Source organism: Hemicordylus capensis, chromosome 3, assembly GCF_027244095.1.
Source record: "Hemicordylus capensis ecotype Gifberg chromosome 3, rHemCap1.1.pri, whole genome shotgun sequence".
NCBI classification, from domain to species: domain Eukaryota; kingdom Metazoa; phylum Chordata; class Lepidosauria; order Squamata; family Cordylidae; genus Hemicordylus; species Hemicordylus capensis.
The window spans coordinates 343,151,908-343,165,484 of NC_069659.1; the positions used below are offsets into that span (position 1 = coordinate 343,151,908).

Consider the following 13,577-nt stretch of genomic DNA (forward strand, 5'->3'; position numbering starts at 1 on the left):
TGGCAGCTTCCTATGTTCCTAAGCGGGCAAGACATAGGAAAATATGAGCAAAATTAAGGTGTGCCCCTACAAGGAAAGGCTAAAGTGTCTGTGATAATTTAGAAAGAAACATGACAAAGCTTTATAACATTTTGAATAGTATGAAGAGTGTAGGTCAAGATAAATTCCTCTTCCTTTCTCAATGAAGACCAAAACTCAGAGTTAGCCAGTGGGATTGACTGGCAGTAGATTCAGAACAGAGATAAGCAAGTACATGTAGAGTGCATATTTAACTCACTGCCTCAAGGTGTGGTAATGGCCATTAACTTAGATGGCTTTAAAAAGGGAACAGCAAATTCATGAAGGACAGATTGACTTTCACCCTGCCCTCCTGTTGTTTTGCCTCCATTCTTATTTTAGAGGCAGTGATGGTGCTACTTTCCAAAGTAATTTCTATTTGTTTTTATGTGAGAATATTCATGCCTGGCACAGAATACACTGAAGATTGTAGAAGGTCATCCATGACCACAGAGGGCATCTTATTATTTTTATAATCATAGAAATTGCTTCCAGGTTACCTTGAAGCAATCATGATCTCTTAGAAAAACCTACATTATAGGGTTGTTGTGAGGACAAAAGGAGTGAAAGCCAAATATTCTACTCTAAGCTTAGAGAAACGCTGGGAGATAAGTGTACTAAATAAATATCAAACCTTAATAAGAGATCTATAAACCTTGAAAACAAGATCACTGCCTTGTGATTTTAACTTGGTCCTAATAAACATATTATTCCTATTAGGATGAGGATCTAATTTGGTTGTAATGCACTCAGTGCCTTGCCACTACGAATGCACACACCAGAAAATACTTAGAGGGCATGTTAGGACATACTTTGCATTCCATTGGTTTCCACAGATAACAGATTAGAACAGGCCCACAGTGTGCTAAGTCTCTCTGTTTATTTAATATCAGAAAATTGCAGTAAAAAGTGCAGGGAGGGCACATATATTTCCTCTTCCCTTTGGTTACATGGCCTTAGCAAAGATCTCCACATAGTTTCCAGGAGGCACCACTGTAAAATACGATGGCAAAATTGCCACAATAAGGTTTGAACATATGCCCATGGACAACATTTCCACGAGTTCTACCCCACAAACAGCATTATCACCTCCAGCCAATTCTTGCTTTAAAGAACTTTGTGAGGTCACTGAGGCTATGTAGAATATAAATGAAGCTATGAATCAATATGGCATTCTGTGATAAGAATAATGATTACTATAATATATAGAGTTCCCTACAATAGTTATCAACAAATTATTACTATAATGATCACTGATGTAGCATGGAGGTGAAAAGTGTGACCTGTGAGACAGAAGGCCACCAGTTCAAATCTTGCTACAGGCAAATCTTGCTCTAGGCAAACTGCCTTTTCTCACTTACCCTCTGCATTATGGCAATAATATTGGCCTTCTTTTCAAGGTTATTGTAAGGACAAGAACATAGGAAGCTGCCATATACTGAGCCAGACTATCAGTCCATCTAGCTCCATATTGTCTACAGAGTCTACACAGACTGGCAGCGGCTTCTCCAAGGTTGCAGGCAGGAAACTCTCTCAGCCCTATCTTGGAGATGCCAGGGAAAGAACTTGGAACCTTCTGCTCTTCCCAGAGCAGTTCCATCCCCTAAGGGGAATATCTTCCAGTACCCACACTTCTAGTCTCCCATTCATAAGCGACCAGGTCAGACCCTGCTTAGCTAAGGGGACAAGTCATGCTTGCTACCCCAAGACCAGCTCTCCTTTGATCTTGTGGTAGCAAGAAAATGCACATGAAATGCTTTAGACTCTTCAAATGTGCTATATAAATGCTAAGTATATTTAGATCACTATCATCATTTCTCCCAGTGTCCTTGGTCTGCAGTTCAACAACTTAACATAACTTTGAAAGTACTGTATAACCATCACAACCAAAATAAGAGGCCTGCACTACATCACTAGATGGCAGCAATCAATTAGAACTGGAAACGCAAAGAGCCTTCCAAGACAGCAGAGCCATCTCACAGAATTTATTTGCAGGTGGAGAAGAAAACTATGCACTGATTATAATGTGTTCTCAAGGGGTTTCAAAGAGTCCCAATATTTTGTTAGCATTTGCTACCTAGAGGGGCTTTGACTGTTTCCCACAAATCAACACAAAGGCACATAAAGAATCAAAGCTCTCATATGCCAAGCGGTACCCAGTATCTTCAAGGAGATGCCCTCAGAATGTTATTTTCAAATATGATGTATATAATAATTTTCTGTTACTAATATTAACGGTATTATGATATTATAATGATGCCCCCAAATAGCAGACTTTAAAAAATAAAAATAAAAAACACCCTTAGATAAACATGCTGCTGAATTATACTTGATCCCACCTGCCATGAAAGAATTTTTGAAACCACTTAGCCCAGTCCTACACAGGGTTTGGGCTCAAAAACACACCCATCTTCTAAGTAGACATAACTAGGACTGAGCTGTAGGTTTGCCCAAAGTTTTTTGCATAATTTTTCCACAATTTTGTTTTCAGAATATCATAAAAATCTGCTATAATTAGTATAATTTTCAGATCTGAAAAATTCTCTATATGCTAGCTAGCAAAATTGTTAGATCCAGTGCCAAACATTTGCTAAGTGAGCAAAGAGACACCTTTTCAAAGTGGTGGCTCTCTTATATTTAGCCAGGGAGAGCAACTCTTCCTATTCAGTTCAGCAAGTATCTCTCCAGTGGTTGTTGTTGATGTCTTCTGTGTGCTTCTTTTTGGATTGTGAGCCCTTTTGGCACAGGGAACCATTTTTTAATTCCTTCTGTTATGTAAACTGCTTTGTGAACTTTTTGTTTAAAAAAATTATATAAATATTCTTAATAATATCCTACTAGACTGACAGGTGCATTTTGTAAAATCACATGGAAGGGCTTTTCTATCCCAACAGTTCCCAATCCATGAATTATAGCCCCCTACACAAAGTTCCCTACTTGGTACCTTGATTCTATCTACCATTTCTTCACAACTTTTCTGCCCAACTACATTCCTGGCCACAAATCAACATAGTCTCATTTTATAAATTCTCATTTTATGGAATTCAGTACAACAGACTATGGTGATGGTCACTAGTTTAGAAGCATGTGTGGTTTGGTTTTGCTTTTTAAAGAGGGGCTAAATATATTCATATATGATTGGTGTATCAGCAGTGATCACCTAAGCCAGCTAAACAAAGACTCTATGACAATACACAGTATACCTGAATATCAGGTGTCGGAAGCAAACAACAGGATATGATCGTCATGTGAGCTCCTGAAAAGCATTTTGCTATTCAGTTAGTCATTTCTAATGTTCGTTGACTAATAATCCATAAGAACATAGTATGAGCCCTGCTAGATCAGGATTATCTAGCCTAACATCCAATTTCTAAGTGAGGCCAGTTAAATGCCTCAATGAACAGGGCACTGCCTTGTATTCAGAGAGTGTCTTTGAACATGGTCAATCCATAGTTTGTATAGACTTCTTTCTTGTTGGGACTGAATATACACATTCCCTACGCCAATATGGTCAACCAAAACTATGCCAAAGTTACCAGCAAACTGGTGGCATATCTCAGCCCCCTTTTTCAGACATCTCCCTCCCATACACATACATAATTTCCAGTTCTTCTGTTTCTAGGAAAGGAGCCAGCCCACTGTTACCAGCACCACAGCAAGCCGGGTCTTTTGTAATTTTCCAGAATTAGGTACACATTTACTACACATGAGTAACCACCATATATTTAATCCAATAGCATCAGTCATCAGATGATGAGTAATTACAGAGCATTGCTTCACAGCACCTTCCAGTTGGCCCCACCCTGCAGGGGAAAAAAAAATCTGAGGGAATAACAGCCCGTGACTGTGATGACTCATCACAGGATGACAAATTATACCCATTTTACAGTTTCACTTTATCAAAACTGGACAAGCGCTGCCCTTTAGAGTACCAGTTTACCATCTGTAGGCAGCAGATAAATTTTATGAAACATTCTTAGTGGTTATCCCCCATGAGAAATTCTGTGTGCTCTTAACAATTGTGTGATGTGCAGAAACCCAACAGGTGCAGCTTTATCTAGCATGGAGATACAGTGACAAATGTATTACACTTCCGGACACTACACAGTTTTTAGAGGAAATGGCAATTCTACCATTGAATAATCTAACAGAAGTTCAGTTTACAACTCAGCCTTACCTGGAGATAAGTACTATTGCATCAATATAACTTACAAAGCGTGGAAATGGCCTGATCCTATGCATATTTACTCCAAAGTCAGTCCCTCTCGGTATATGGCCCCAGGAAAGCGTGCATGTGAGGGAAATACAGTACTAAAACGCAGGACCGTACTTGCCAATGGGAAACATACTATTGCTCCCTATTGGCTGGCTTCCCCTACTGGCATTTAGCATCCAGCGCTCCCCAAGGGCAAGCATGATTATTAGTACATGGTTTACTGTTGGCAAGTTCTGCCCAGTGCAACCCTATTGGTAAACACCGTCTTATGTCTTAGTATCTCCGTGCATAAGGATTGCAGTCTTAGGATCACAGTTTTAGTGAGAAAACAGACGGTACTGCTGACCAAGACTGATTTCCGCCATTATGTAGGGCAAGATTCCTGTGTTTTCAAAAGCTAGATAACAGGCCAAAATCCAACAGGTGCAACCTTTCCTCAGCATGGAAATACAATGAAAGGAGAAATCCCACCTCCTGAACGTCTGCCTATCAGCAGCTCCGAAAGGCACAGCAATACTGCCAAGGAACACAACACAAGAGGCTACCCTATCCGATACGGAGAAGTAACCCTACTTTCCCTTTGAGAGTCTGGCTGCCCTAGCGAAGCACTCAGTGCGCCTGCGTGGGAGCCAACGGCACCCCCCCCCCGCCTCCCTTCCAGTCCGGGACCGTCCTCAGACCGCATGCGCGCTGAGAACCCCGTCTTGTTTGTTTGTAGTTGTGTGCTTTTCCCCAACCTCGTCTTCCAGTCAGACGGGCCCGTCTACATCCGGGGTCACGCAGCTTCGCTTCCCTCGGTGCTTTGTTTGTTTATTATTTGTAGGGTAGCGAGAGGGGCGGAGGGATTAAAGGGGAGGGGAGAGGGGAAAACCTAGTCTGTGTGTGTGTTCTGCCCCGCTTGCACGGCGCGCGCGCGCGCGCTTTTGGCCTACTGAGGCAAAAAGAGACAGCGCGAGAGTGCGCCGCGCAACGCCCCCTCCCCCTTTTCCTGTCAAACGCTGAGCCGGGGGAGAGGCGCGCGCACGCGAACGGGCACGCGTCGCTGGAATCTTTGGAGAGTGGGGGCTGGAGGCAGGGCCCGGCGGCTGGACAGCACTGAGCGGAGGCGTGAGGCGTCCGGGTTTCCCTTCGTCTTCCCCGCCCTCCGTTGCCGCCGCCGCCGCCGCCACCTCGTCGTTCTCCTCTTCCTTCTCCACAGCGCCGGTCCACACGCGGGTGAGTGTCTTACAGTACGGAGGGCTGCTTCGACGGCTGGGGTGGGAGAGCGGCCCCTCCCGGGGGTGGGGTTAGGGTTAGGGACCCTCCCTGGGGTGGGGGGTCACTTCCTTGTCCAGGCGGGCCTGATCCCGTGCACGTCTTCCTCGAAAGTCAGTTTGCTTGAAGAGCGAGGGGCGGAGGTGTGTGTGTGAGAGAGAGAGAGAAATAGGGGGCCGCTGGAGGCACAAGCCCCTTGTCTGGGGGTCCTTGCCTCCCCCTCTGGAGCCCCCCTTGTTGCCTCTCCCTCACATATCCTGAAATATTGCACGCCCCTCTTCATACACCGAGTGCTGTAGGAGCTTTGCTTACCAACTTCCATCTCACTTCAGTGCATTGCTCTCTAACACACCCCATGAGACTCTTTTTTTCAACCTACATTTCGTTTCTGCTCCTAAAAGACCCCCACACACACACACCATTTCCCCCTTTATGTGGGAGATATCTTGTCCTCCCCTGCTTCCCTTTCATTGCAGTCTTGGAGTGTGTGTGGGTGTGTTAATATCGGACATAGAAGGAGACAACATTACCACATCCTCTTTCCCTTTCACTTCTTCATTACACACTACTATTCCAGAAAGAGTTCATTGTTGTTGGGAAAATGTAGGTCTTTGGGCACTTTTAAAAAGATGGCCAATGCCTTCTCTTAGAAGTAATTTGCACTATGTTCAACAGGGCATACACTGTAGTATGTTTATGACTGCAGCCTTAGTCTATGAAGATGCTGCAAAACTCTTTGTTGCTGTTTAAACATTATGGACATCAAACTTGTTTGACTTATATCTCATTCCTCATTTCCTATCCTCCTTCAGACTGTTGGGTTCATTTCTCTCCCCCACCTTTCTCTGACATCCTATAGGAAGAATCTTTTTCCTGTTTCCTGGATCCTCTCTACCTGTGTGGACTCTCTCTTCTCTTCTCTCTTCCCCCACGCTCACATCCTGTTTTTCTGCCTCCTTCTTCTTTGGATCCCCCTGCCTCTGCCCCTTCTCTGTTCCCACCCAGTCTCCTTTTGTAAGAGCTGCTTGGGATAAATGAACGAGATAAGGGCCCTGCCGCTCCCAGTGTTCCCTTGGTAATGTGGAATATGTTTACCTGCCTGCTTGATGAGGTTGGAAGAAACATTTAAAAATTGGAGTCTTGATAGTTTGGTTTACTGTTAACAGTGTTTCCAGCTATACCCTTGCCTTGCCTTTTTGAGTGTCTACTACGCAAACCAAGTGGTTTCAATCAGACTGGTGGGGGAGAAATCTAGTCAGTTCCACCTTACTGAATGTATTGTTTTACTCTGGTATTCACTGTTGTGATCTAATGTAAGGGGGACACAGACAGTTGGTGTGTTTACAGTTGGAAAGCTGCTTCTAGTATTTAAAAGTTGATGCAAACACATTTGTAGGTCAGCATGTTGAGCTTTAGAAAGGTAACGTTATCCTCATGGTACACTGGTCAAAGTCAAATCTCTTCAATGAAAGTATTTGTACATAGCTCAACGCCACACACAGCTTCCTAGTTCTAAATTATATCTTTGATTACTGTGAGACCAGAAAAACAAATTGCATAATTTCAGTGGAGTTATTCTTTATGGACACTGTTGCACAGCTCAAAAACTAGTATTGTAGCTGTAAAGTGGAGGGGGGGAAATCCCTTTAATACTGTTTCATAAGCATGCTTTATATTTTACAAAGCATGCTTTGTGAGCATATTTGTTTAAAAGAAGCTGATTGTAGCTTTTAATTAGAGCAGTTATATCCCACTTTTACCTAGTTAAATACTGCTTCTGCTGCTGCAGAGAGCAGAAATGGGGCTAATAATGTACATGTTGGCATTATTTACTTGCTATATTCCTTGCTGCTCTAATACATGCTGATTTGTAACTGATATAAGTGGCATACTTTTTACGCACTTCCCTTAGAGCCAGAAGAGCACCTTTATCAAAATTTAAGACATGCACATGTGAACACTAGAATGGCTAGTGAAGGAGAGCTGATCTTGTAGTAGCAAGCATGACTTGTCCCCTTAGCTAAGCAGGGTCTGCCCTGGTTGCATATGAATGGGAGACTGTGTGAGTGCTGTAAGTTATTCCCCTCGGGGATGGAGCCACTGTGGGAAGAGCAGAAGGTTCCAAGTTCCCTCTCTGGCATCTCTAAGGTAGGGCTGAGAGAGATTCCTGCCTTCAACCTTGGAGAAGCCGCTGCTAGTCCCTGTAGACAATACTCAGCTAGATGGGCTGATGGTCTGACTTAATATATGGCAGCTTCGTATGTTCCTGTAGAGAATGTGATGTAAGAATAGATATATGTTGAATAATCCAGGACAATGGAAACTAAGCAATAGTTGGTGATATCTTAAAATATATTTGTCTGTTTTAATCTTTACAAAAATGTTAAATACATATGTAATGTGGCTCAGCAAGCTCCTTACATTTGTCTGTGTGCGTGCGCGCATGTTTCTTTTCCTTTGTCTCCAGTCAGCTCTCCCCAGTACACATTAGATACCATGTTTATGGGTAAGATGGCAGGGGAAGAAGGCCCTACTGTCCATGTGTATCAGTTCCAGCATGGCTGATCAGTATGTACAATATTAAATTAGGGATGATCCAGTCTACTCTTTGCCCAGAAATGCACATACAGGTGTGTGTGTGTTTTTTGTTTAACCGTGCAATGTGCGATTGGATAATTCTTAGTCTTTCTCTGCAATACCTTTATACCCTTTATCTAAGAAGAGTCTTGCTAGATCAGACCAAAGGTCCACATAGTCCATCCAGCACCCTGTTTCCCACAGTGGACAGTCAGATATGTAGGAAAATACCCCTCTCTTGCCATTGCTTCCTGGTAACTAGTATGCAGAGGCATAATACCTCTGAACTTGGAAGTAGTATATAGCCGTTATGACTAGTAGACATTGATGAACCTGTTCTCCATGAATTTTTTAATCCCTTTTTAAAGCCATCTGATGGAATATGCAGTAAAGTTAAAGAATAGCATGACAAACCACTTTTGCAATTAGTACTTACAGTAGTTTTTGTTATGGTAGCAGATGCTTCCGTTCTTGTGAAAATACACTATTCTAAAGATGTGCATTACTGACAACTGATTGTGATTTTTAGGATTCTCCTTGGGTTCTCCTGCGTTTCTGGGAGATTTGTTAATATTAACAAATGTTTTGCCAAGATAGTGGGAATGTGAGGACAGGGGGTACTTGCAGGGGAGTGTAAGAGAATTGCTTAGTCATTAACACCAGTTTCCCCCAGCTTACTTCAGGAGACTACCAGGTGGAGGTTCAAAGGAGTAATTGGAGGGTGGGAGGAGTCTTAAGTGCACCCACATTAACATTGCAAGAAACACAAGGTTGGGATACCTATCTAGTTCCTTATCTAGTTCCACCTTCTAAGGCTGCAGTCCTATGCACATTTACTTGGGATTAGCCTTCATTGAACTTGGTGCGACTTGCTTCTGAGTAAACATGCATCACACTGTTCTGTAAGTGTATAAAACAGCTGGCATTCAAATGCACACAATGTAAATTGGTATGGCAACATTGCACAGATGTAGGGCATATAAAAACCAACTACAAATGCAAAAGTAACTAAACTTGAGGATTCCAGGATCTCCAAGTTTTATTATTTATAAGAGTAATAACAAAACACAATGTACAAAACAGTTCTTTGGAAGTAGATTTAGCTTTTTCTTGAAAGTTACAGTGCTTTCCCCTGTTTTGTCATGTCTTGTAACTCTAGTTGGTTAGTGAAAAAGACTGTTTGAACATGTCAGAAATAGATGCAGACCTTTTCATTAGGTTTTATTCCTCTTCTGGAATACTGAGCCAATAAAGCCCTTTGATTAGTGGAATATTGTGGCTCAGAAAGTGGCAAATGATTTTTCTCAGTTTAACATGAATCTTCAGCACTATTGCCGACATTATTAGCGGCTCATCTGATTACCTGTGGTGAGTAAAGATTGCCTTTAAATCAGACAAGGAAGCTTTTGTAAACTTGGGAAAAATGGTGTTTGGGGACTATCAACATGTAACAGATTTCTAATACAAAGTAAGTGTGAGCCAATAACTTTTGTGAAATCTGACAATGAATTTTTGAAGTTGCCTTATAAAGAGTCGGTCCATTGGTCCATCAAGTCCAGTATTGTCTATTCTGCCAGGCATCAGCTTTGGCTGTAGAGCATGGTAATTGAACCCAAGTTCTTGTGCATGTAAAATGTGTCTTGCCGCTGAGCTATGGACCATCCAGTACATTCACTATAATCAGATTACAGCTTAAGAAACTGCTCATCTATATCTTTATAGTATATAATCATACGAGACATAAATGGAAGCACCAACACAATTTAATGTTGTTAAAATTAAAAGGTGAAAATTTTATCACCTTTGGAAAGCAGGAATGCCATTTAACTTGTGCAGGCAAGAGTGAAGTTACTAAAATGTGTTCGGCCGACTTAAATCTGAAATTATACCTATGATAACTGAACATTGCAAAATGACCTCTAGCATGACTTGTTTTCAGTGCAGTGAATGCTTGAACTACTTATAGGGCATGTAACTATGTTGAAAACTAATTGATATTGTTTATCTTAAATGACCTGTCAGATTTTAAAGCTCCAGCCCTATATCACCCTATTCCTGGTTACAGCTGCATGGCAACTATCCTTAGCATCTCTCTCTGTGCCTTTACACAAGACAATAGGTGGGCTAAGTACAAATCTGGCTATATCTAGCTGATTCTAGCCCCTGTCAGCCTCACATCAGACTTCAGTTTCTGTTGTAGGGCCAGAAGTAGTGATTTGGGGTTTTTTGAGTTCTAATAATAAACTTAAAGTAAAGTTGTGCTGTCAAGTCGGTGTTGACTCCTGGCGACCACAGAGCCATGTGGTTTTCTTTGGTAGAATACAGGACAGGTTTACCATTGCCATCTCCCATGCAGTATGAGATGATGCCTTTCAGCATCTTCCTATATCGCTGCTGCCCAATATAAGTGTTTCCAATAGTCTGAGAAACATACCAGCAGCAATTCGAACCAGCAACCTCTCGCTCCCTATGCAAGTTAGTAACACAGTCTCTGACTATCCTAGTCTAGACACTGCAGTTAAATTTCTAGGTGCCATGGCTCCCTGATGTCTGGATTTGTCAAACCCTGGCTTAACTAATATTCATACCTTCTCTTTTTGTAAATCTGTCAATATGTTGGTATATTACAGGAAGCATTTTTGTCACTAAGCTTCCCATGAGGCAAATTAAATCCCTAGGCAGAAATTCTATACTGGTATATGGGCACCCTGATTTCTTCAGCTGTATATTGAATGCATCAACATTTGGCCAAACCCTATATGATGATTTTGTTACCCAAAATTGAGTTGAAACTTAGCTGCTTCATCTACAGTCAAGGATTCTCTAATAAGAATCACCACCTGACATAAAAAGGAAAGCCTTCTGAAGGTTTGAAGCTTTGCAATGTGTGTACTCTTTTCAACACATAATTTAATTTTATACTGGATTTTTAATGAAATGCCTAAAATCCCATGCATTCTTGAGGATCTTGTATCTCTAGTTTGCTTTGCTTCTGCAGTGAATGACCTGGTTGATAATACAAATTTTAAACATGTTAAGAGAAGTTGATATTGAACAGGCTGGTTCAGAGACAAGGACATGTCTTTGTACTATCCATGATTGAATGTACTGACCCACAAGGGAGTAAATGGTATGGTGACAAGAAACCTTTGATAGATCTCGAGAGGCTAGGAAACTCTGGGAAGGAGAGGGTTGGAGTTTGAGGCACAAGTGGTGTCCCCACTTGTTCATGGTACTATCTGTGAATGCAAGGAAGCAGGTGCAGACTGAACATTAGGAGAAACTTTTTAAGAGGCATGAATAAATGAGGAGTGAAATGCCAGAGGCTTAGAAAAATATGCATGGTGTGGAGAAAGTGTAGATTTTTGTCCCTTTCTCATAACACTAAAACCTACAATCATGAAGTGAAATTGATGGATGACAGATTCAGGACAGAAGAAAGTACTTCACACATCAACAGTTAGGCTTGCAATTCAGCTCAAGTGCAAAGGATGTTCCTTCACCCTCTTGCACAATGTAACCCCTCAAGCCTTCTAAAAAGCTGCTCTTGAGGATTAGGGGATCATTGGAAATAATGTAGGATGTGACTGAAAGTTGCTTGGTTTCCAGGGATACCCCTTCTGCCCCTGCAGTCCCTTGTGACACATCTCACATTTGTTGCTGAGGGTCCCCTAATCTACAGGAGCAGCTGCTTGGCAGTGGGGTGGGGGCTGCAGTGGGGAAGAGGGAGCAAGGAAAGAAGATCTCTTACACTCACGCCATTATGCAAGTCTAACTGAGGATTCATCCTCAGAGTTTGCTGCCATAAGATGTGGTGGTGTCTTACTTGGCTCAGATTAAAAGCAGATTGAAAAGATTAATTGAGAATAGTCTATAAACAGCTACACTGGCTAAATGGAACCTCCATGTTCTGAGGCAGTATGCATCTGTATATCTGTTTCTAGGTAGCAACAGTGGGAGAGGGTTATTTTCCTACATGTTCTGCTTCTGCACTTCCTAGAAGCATCTGGTTGGCCAGTGTGGGAAGCAGAATGCTGGATTAGCTAGATGCCTATTTTCATCTAGCAGAACTCTGCCTCTATTCATAAAATGATTCTGACCTACAAAAGTGTATATCTGAGTCATCCCTTAAAAGTAATACATTCTCAGAGTGGAGCCAACCCTCCCAGCCGCCCATGCACCCTCCCAGCCGCCACACGGGCTTCCCAGGCTGCCCTGCATCATGCTCTGCCCGCCCTCCACCAAACTCCTGAGAATTGCTGTGCAGCCCCAGCCAGTGCTGGATGGGCAGTTAAAGGGCACCCATCACACTACCTGGGGCACTTACCACACATTCTAGTGCTTCCTGATGGGGGCAGGGATTTCCAACATCGGAAATCCCACTGTTTGATTGAGTGATTGGTTTGATTTGTATACCACCCTTCCAAAATGGCTCGGGACGGTTTACAATTAAAACAAACCACTAAAACAGTAAAGAGCTAAAACAAATTAAAAACAATATAACAACAATTAACAATTAAAAAACATTTTAAAACAATTAAACAATTACAGTGAATTAAAAGCCCCGAAATTGGGTTAGAATATTAAAACCGATTTAAAAACCCTGGAAAGCCAGGCCAAACAAATTTGTTTTAAGGGCTCTCCTGAAGGCTAATAGAGAATTCAAATTGTGGATTTCCGCAGGGAGCACATTTCACAGCACCGGAGCAGCTATAGAGAAGGTCTGCCTCTGAGTCGCCACCAGACGAGCTGGTGGTAACTGGAGACGAACCTCCTCAGATGACTTTAATGTGTGGTGGGGATCACACAGAAGAAGGTGCTCTCTAAGGTAACTCGGGCCTAAGCCATTCAGGGCTTTAAAGGTAATAACCAGCACTTTGCATTTTGCCCGGAAACATATCGGCAGGCAGTGCAATTGTTTCAAAATAGGCGTAATATGGTCTCTCTGGGTTACCCCAGAGACCAATCTGGCAGCCTCATTCTGAACTAATTGAAGTTTCCGAACTACGTACAAAGGCAGCCCCATGTAGAGCGCATTGCAGTAGTCAAGCCGGGAGGTCAGCAGCTGGTGCACCACTGTTTTGAGGTCGTCATCCTCAAGGAATGGGCGCAGCTGTCGAATCAGCCGGACCAAGAGGACCAACAGAGTCACACTCCCTCTGTCGATTCCCCGTTAAAGGTCATCCATCAGTCCTACCAAGGCTGTCTCAACCCCATAGCCTGTTCTAAAACCAGTTTGAAATGGGTCTAGATAATCAGTTTCCTCCAAAACCACCTGGAAACTTCACCAATGCGCACAGTCTTACTGCATATCTAAAAGTTTTGCTTAGGGATGTGAATAATGGTGACTCTTTCACATCTATTTTACATTTTCTTGAACAACGGTCTACTGACTTGCATAGTACAAGTACTAGTGAGTCATGATCTATATTTCTAACCAGTTTTCACCAGCAGTAGCGCTTGAATATTGCTG

The 13,577-nt window shown here is 42.4% G+C and overlaps 1 protein-coding gene across 5 annotated transcripts in view; it reads left to right on the forward strand.

The window, feature by feature from the left end:
* Nucleotides 1-4,934: 4,934 nt before the first annotated feature.
* The window catches only part of PIK3CA (phosphatidylinositol-4,5-bisphosphate 3-kinase catalytic subunit alpha), an 85,850-nt gene continuing 77,207 nt past the window's right edge, over nucleotides 4,935-13,577 (forward strand). For 3 of the 5 annotated variants that reach the window (XM_053311319.1, XM_053311321.1, XM_053311325.1), the window contains exon 1: nucleotides 5,108-5,488. The gene's annotated coding sequence lies outside the window, so the exon portion shown is untranslated. Of the gene's footprint in view, nucleotides 5,071-5,107; nucleotides 5,489-13,577 lie in introns of those variants that run through there. The other 2 variants (XM_053311322.1, XM_053311324.1) reach the window with 2 other exon arrangements.